The sequence below is a fragment of the Notolepis coatsorum genome (genome assembly GCF_963971535.1).
Source record: "Notolepis coatsorum genome assembly, chromosome: 18".
In the NCBI taxonomy this organism is placed as follows: Eukaryota; Metazoa; Chordata; class Actinopteri; order Aulopiformes; family Paralepididae; genus Notolepis; species Notolepis coatsorum.
In genome coordinates, this window is record NC_140182.1 from 84,659,104 (window position 1) to 84,667,020 (window position 7,917).

Sequence of the window (7,917 nt, forward strand, 5' to 3'; positions counted from 1 at the left end):
CCCGCGACGCCACGTGTGGGAGTAAGGCCAAGTTCGGCTTACCATCGGTATTGAGACATCGTGTATATTAATATTTGAATAGTCATATTTGGCACTATATCGTCGAGTTGGACGTAGTCTATTAAGCTAATAATAGTCTGTTAATATATAGTGCTTTGTGCGGTGAGAATACTACCGTAGTCAGTACCCCATCGTTTCGGGCAGAGAACTGGCTGCTTATCCAGGGTGGTTGACCCCACGTGAAGCTGCACCCGAGGAGCCCCAGAGCCGACGAGCGAGTGGACCTGTATACCGGATTATTCTACCGACGACAGCCCGCCTTCCCAGGCACGGATTATGCTTTGTATACGTTGATTATTCCATGGATAAAGACCCCCGACACTGCCGTGTGTTGGAACCCCCCCCCCTGGAGAGGACGCAAGGTGAGGAGACGCTCTGCAAGACGAGGTCGCTTCACGTCTCTCCTCCGCGGACCGGAGGACGCCGGCCCACAAAGAGTCCATCTGCTTTCATCTGTGGTCCAAGGATCGCCGGCGCATTGAACGGCACTACAGTGGGTTCACCTGGGATACCCTTGGCCGGATGAGGCAGCCGGATTCTACCCCCCCCCCCTTCCTACTCCTGTCGGCTTACAAGCGACCGGATTAACCCCCCCCCTAGTGTGTCCAGTCTATAATCATTAAAGTATCATTGCTGTTATTCCTTAAACTATTCCAGGTCGTATATGTACCACCTGCGCCTTCAGAGATTGGACATTCTCTATTGATATACCGACGAATACTCTTGCCATAAAAGTGCATACTAATTCCCATTCATAAATGTGATTGATTTGATTAAGTGCTTGCTCTACACACCATCGCTGTGTAGAAATAAAGACCTATTTCTAATTTGTACATTTGTGTTGGATCCGTTTCATCTACGTGACAGTGTTCATCATAATATATTTATGCCGAGTACTGGGTGGCCGAATATTAAGTACAAAGGTAGTGGTAGTAAGTATCATATCTAGTAATACAGTCAGGGAATTGTACCCCTCAGTTACAATTGGTCCTTCGAACCGGATGGTAATTAGTGTAATATTAATATAGTGTTATTAATATTGAAATGGCCTATGATGAACACTCCACGAAACGATCCTCCTAACCAACGCCCGCAGCGCGAACGACGGCTCCCTCAGTACTTAGAGGCTTACGCTGTCAGTCAACAACCTAGTCTTCTACTAACAGTAAACGCAGTAAAACTAGAAAGTAAAAGTATGTCTAACCCCAACGCCCAGACTACCCCGACCATAGAGGCCCCTACGGGTTCTAATGTAACTGACCAAGTTCACGGTGGGGACCAGTGGGAACCAGACATGACTTCACACCCCGCCAGTACTGAAGAAGTAGTCCCCGATGAGTCCCGGGAGGAATACAACGCTACCGAGACAGAACTCGGCACGGAAGAAGACGGGGAGAGCACCGTGGAGATAGAGCTCCAAGGCTCCGCAAGGAGTACCCCGAGGGAAGGCTCCCCTATACAACCGCCTTCTCCCAGCGAGGCAGAGAGGACCCTACAGCAGGCCTTCCTCATCAGCCTGAACGCCGCTGCTGAACGCGACCGACTGCAGATCCAGCAGCGGAGCGAAGAAGAGCATATACGTCTAGAAATAAGACGCATTCAGAGGGAAGAGAATGTGGCCCGAGACCGAGCAGACAGCCAGCGAGCAGCTGCTGGTGCTCTACGGGACGCAGAGCGCGACAGACAGCAAGCGCAACTAATAGAACAGCTGATCAGACGGACAACACCCTCTCCCTCCGCCAGAGGCTCCAGGAACTCGTCTAGACACACCTCCAGGGCGGTATCCCCTAGCCGAGTAAACAACCCTGAACTTGACCAACAGACGAGGTCTATACCCCCCACAGACCACCTCCCCCCACCGGTCCAAGCGAGACCTAGCAACCGGGAAGGAGCAGCATATCCTGTGGAGAGGCTAAACCAGAGACTACAAGCACTGGATGACCTAACTGAAGACGAAGAGGAAGAGGAGGAGAACCACGCCCGACGACAGCACAGTACTCTACCGGACCAGGAGGTCCGGTACAGCCCAGGCTATACTCCCGCGGAGCTGCGCTACAGACCCCCGACTCTATACACGGGTGAGCACGACGCACAACCCGCACCGAGGAACAGCACCTGGACAAGCGGGCCATGGTACACTGCCGGTACCAGCCCATACCAAGGAGCGGGAGGAGACTCGCCTAGGAGGCCTCTCCCCCAACGCTCGCCGATGTATCCACAGTCAGCGTCATACATTGGCACGCCTATGGTACCCGACTTCACCCAAGAGAACCGGGCCCAGTATACAGAACTCCGCATGTGTCTGGAGACCATGTTGGTGGATGTATTGGATGAACGCCACAAATACGCCATCCTACTGAAGCACTTAAAGGTACCCCGCGCACATAATATAGCGCTCGCCTACGCGACTTCCACCACCCCATACACAGCAGCGCTGGTAGCATTGGACCAGAGGTATGGGCGCATATGGGATTACGTGATCCAGGAGATCCGACACATCGACCGCTTACCCCCAGCAATAGACAATCGAGCACTGGACGACCTGTCCATCAGAGTGCAGTCCCTGGTAGGGATGTTGGGAGCGCAGAGAGAGAAGGGGAGGCATGAACTTTACGCCAACTCAAATGTGGAAAGGATCTTGGAGAAGCTGCCGCCCGCTCGACAGGAGCGTTTTAGGCGGCAGAGAGACCACCGAGACCCGAATGGCCCCGAACCGAACCTCCTCGATCTAGCAGACTTCCTGGCGAGAGAAGTCAGCAGCCTACGGCTAGATACATTCGGACGGAGCACCCCTGGCTCCAGAGAAGGAACCAGACGACTAAATGATGGAAGAAGATCGGTGACTGTGATGCACCAATCGGAGTCAGTACCGAGCAGCAGGAGCCACAGTACCCCCTCCAGAACGGAGAAGTGGAAGATAGTGTGCCCCTACTGTGAGAAAGAACACTGGCTAGCGCAATGTGACTCCTTCCCCAAGCTGAACGCGGAGGAAGCAAGTCAATGGATAAAGTCCAACAAGCTCTGTTTTCGCTGTGCGCGCTCACACATGGCAGCCGAATGCCGCTTAAAGAAAAGGTGCACCAAGTGCGATGGAGCCCATCTGGACATACTTCACGACAGTAACAGACGGCGCCCTTCACCCGCACCATCCAGCAGCAAAGCGAGCGTCATGTACATCGATCCCGCCAGCAGCAGTGGAGCCCGAGTACTCCTAAAAGTAGTGCGTGTGACACTAAGCTACCAGAATAAAGTCCTGGACACTTACGCCGTCCTCGATGACGGGTCCGAGAAGACCCTTCTGCTCGCCTCCGCTGCGGCCCAGCTAGGGCTGCGGGGAAGCGAAACCCAAATGACAATTCGGACAATAAGACGAGATTTGAAGACGATAAAGGGCGAGAATGTCTCATTCTCTATCGCAGCAAGCGGCCAGCCTGAGCGACGGTACCAGATTACAGACGCTTTCACCAGCCAAGAAATAGGACTGTCGCGGTACACATACCCCGTCGCCAAGCTGATGGAGAAATATGCACATCTGCGCAAGTTACCGATCCCGCTCATAGACAATGCTATGCCGACCCTGTTGATAGGCTCCGACCATGCAGACCTCATTGTCCCGATAGACCGGGTTCATACCGGACCCCGAGGCTGTCCTGCAGCAGTCGAGACCCGTTTGGGATGGACTCTCCAAGGCCCGCTCGCCAAATCTCTCAACCGAAGTACAGCCACTAGATGTCTCCACTCCCGAGTCACAGAGGGAGAAACCGCACTCCTGCAACACGTAGAGCGGTTATGGACCTTGGAACAAATGCCCTTTAAGAACGGAAAGAAAGACATTCGCTCTAAAGATGACATTTACGCCATTCACCTCCTCGAGACAGGGACCAAGAGAGTCCCGGTCAACGGCGTGTTGAGATACGCCACGCCACTCCTGCGGCGAGAAGGAATGCCTACTTTCCACGCCAAGACAGACGCCACAGAACGGTACCTGCTGAACACGGAGCGGCGCTTAGCCAAGAACCCCGCCCAAGAGAGTGTATACCGCGCTGAGATTGAGAAGCTCATCACAGCGGGACACGTCACAAAGATGGACATTAAAGAGGCTGACCAGACCACTGAATCGTGGTACGTGCCTCACCACAAGGTCCATCACAACGGTAAAGACCGCATAGTATTTAACTGCAGCTACCAGATCGGATCCCAAAATCTGAATAAAGAGTTACTGCCCGGTCCCACACTCGGCCCCTCCCTACTCGGCGTTCTACTCCGCTTCCGCCAGGAAAAGGTGGCCATCAGCGGGGACATTAAAGGAATGTTCCTGCAGGTGAGATTAGTAGAGGAGGACAAGCCCCTGTTACGGTTCCTATGGAGAGAGAAGCCAGGAGATGAGCACCCAGCCATCTACCAATGGGAAGTCCTCCCCTTCGGAACGACGTGCAGCCCCTGCTGTGCTACATTTGCACTACAGAAACATGTAGCAGAGGACCCAGCAGCGGACGAAGAGGTCCGACACAGCGTAAAGAACAGCTTCTACGTAGACAACTGTCTACAAAGCCTTTCAACCCAGGAAGAAGCCGAGGCTCTCCTGATTAAACTCCGCGCCTCATTGATCAAAGGCGGCTTTGATCTCAGGCAGTGGGCCAGCAGCGATCCGCAAGTACTGCGCAGCCTCTCCTCCGAGGACAAGGCAGCCAGCAGCGAGACCTGGATGGCTACAATCCCGGGAGAAGCCCAGGAGATGACCCTGGGATTGGTGTGGCGATTCAAAACAGATTCGCTTCACTACAGACACAAGCCCCTGACTACGGAGCAGGGAAGGCCGGCGGCGGCGCCGACCACCAGACGGAGTGTGTACACAACACTCGCCCGACAATATGACCCGCTAGGATGTATTCTACCGTACACCACCAGGGCAAAAATGATTGTACGAGCATTGTGGGACAAGGACCAGGGCTGGGACGACCCCATTCCCGCACACCTTGCATCCACCTGGAGAGAGTGGGAGATGGAGCTCCACTCACTCCCAGGCGTTAATATGCGCCGAAGCTACTTCCCACCCACGGTGAGGCCAGAGACATGTAAAATGGACTTACACGTCTTCAGTGACGCCTCAGAGGTTGCATACGGATCAGTAGCCTACTTGCGGGCCCAAGAAAAGGGGGGAGAGATCTACACAGCATTTGTCCTCGCCCGCTCGAGAATAGCCCCACGCAAGCAACAATCTATCCCACGTCTAGAGCTCTGCGCAGCCCTAGCCGGAGCGCACCTAGCCACGCTCATCCAACGTGAGCTCACCATACCGGTGTCTAGAACAATCCTGTGGTCAGATTCCACGACAGTACTCGCCTGGATCAAATCGGACTCATGCAAGTACAAAGTCTTCGTGGGAGTCAGAGTCACCGAGATTCAAGACTTAACCGAAGAGTTAACCGGAGAAACAGAGTGGCGCTACGTTGATACAAAACAGAACCCAGCTGACGTCATCACCCGGGGGATGCCCCTGGATGACCTCACCCGTCGCAATGTCTACAGTGACGGCCCAGCATTCCTAAAGCTCCCGGAAGGAGAGTGGCCCACGCCTATCCCGAGGGAAGCCAGTCAGGAGGAGGCTGAGAATAAGAAGCCTGTGTTCTGTGGATTGAGCACTGTTATCTCCGCAGACCCCAACACACTCCTGATGGGGCGGCTAGATCCTGCATTACCCCAGACAATGTACCGGCCTGAAGAAGCGAACGGCCGACGAATGTGGAGGTACAGCCAAGTATTAGCCGACAAGTTTTGGAGCAGTTTCCTACTGCACTACCTACCGTCTCTACAGACCCGCCAGAAGTGGGTAAAGGAGAGAGACAATTTGACAGAAGGAACAGTCGTCATGATTATTGATCAATCACTGCCCAGAGCTATGTGGCCGGCCGGCCGCGTAAGCAAAGTGATCACCGGTGCCGACGGCAAGGTCCGAGCAGCTGAAGTGCTCGTCCAGGGTCGCACTTACACCCGTCCCGTGGCGAGGCTCATAGAACTGCCCCGACTCCCAGACACAATCGATGATGACCATGACCCTATAACCCTATGACTTTGTGAAGTTGACTGACCCCTACAGCAAACCCTTATGTGTAAATAGACAACGCGATTAATCTGTCTCTGTTTAACTGATTAGGTCTGGGACCAATCAGGGGGTGGCTGTTGTGAAGGGCCAGATTAAACCGAATATATATATTTATTATATATATATATTTAATTGTATTTGTATATTCTCTAATATTCCTTGATATCCCTTGTATATTCCTTGTACAATATGCATTGAATATCCATTCTAGCCTACTGAACATCCCATAATAGTCTCCATTCTACTATTGGTCGAGACCTTGGTGCCAGGCTGCCATACCCCTCAGACCCAGTTCAAACGTACCGCTCAACATGTACGAACAAGTCCTAGTTCCGCGTAGGAATCTGGCTACCGCACCACTGATGGGACTATTTGTTCATAGTGCGTATATATACTGCGCTACTAAAGTAGGACTTCCTTTTCAGTCCAGTTTCTTACCCTCCAATAGAGTCACAGACGTAAAGCCTCCCCGCGACGCCACGTGTGGGAGTAAGGCCAAGTTCGGCTTACCATCGGTATTGAGACATCGTGTATATTAATATTTGAATAGTCATATTTGGCACTATATCGTCGAGTTGGACGTAGTCTATTAAGCTAATAATAGTCTGTTAATATATAGTGCTTCGTGCGGTGAGAATACTACCGTAGTCAGTACCCCATCGTTTCGGGCAGAGAACTGGCTGCTTATCCAGGGTGGTTGACCCCACGTGAAGCTGCACCCGAGGAGCCCCAGAGCCGACGAGCGAGTGGACCTGTATACCGGATTATTCTACCGACGACAGCCCGCCTTCCCAGGCACGGATTATGCTTTGTATACGTTGATTATTCCATGGATAAAGACCCCCGACACTGCCGTGTGTTGGAACCCCCCCCCTGGAGAGGACGCAAGGTGAGGAGACGCTCTGCAAGACGAGGTCGCTTCACGTCTCTCCTCCGTGGACCGGAGGACGCCGGCCCACAAAGAGTCCATCTGCTTTCATCTGTGGTCCAAGGATCGCCGGCGCATTGAACGGCACTACAGTGGGTTCACCTGGGATACCCTTGGCCGGATGAGGCAGCCGGATTCTACCCCCCCCCCCTTCCTACTCCTGTCGGCTTACAAGCGACCGGATTAACCCCCCCCCTAGTGTGTCCAGTCTATAATCATTAAAGTATCATTGCTGTTATTCCTTAAACTATTCCAGGTCGTATATGTACCACCTGCGCCTTCAGAGATTGGACATTCTCTATTGATATACCGACGAATACTCTTGCCATAAAAGTGCATACTAATTCCCATTCATAAATGTGATTGATTTGATTAAGTGCTTGCTCTACACACCATCGCTGTGTAGAAATAAAGACCTATTTCTAATTCGTACATTTGTGTTGGATCCGTTTCATCTACGTGACAGTGTTCATCATAATATATTTATGCCGAGTACTGGGTGGCCGAATATTAAGTACAAAGGTAGTGGTAGTAAGTATCATATCTAGTAATACAGTCAGGGAATTGTACCCCTCAGTTACAGATAGTAACGTCAAGTTCAACTGTGAACCACCGCGCACCGGAGGATTTACACCGGCGACAGCAGAGCCCTTTCCGGCAGGATTATTATTATTCTTCATTGCTTTGACTGTGGCTGCTGGAGCAGAGAACCGTCTACCCCGCTGCTCTGTGGGATCTACACATGCCCGTGAGGACATCACTCGAGCCCGTCTCTGTTGGAGCAGAGGCTGACCGGCTTACACCTGTGCCGCCCGCACACTGAGAG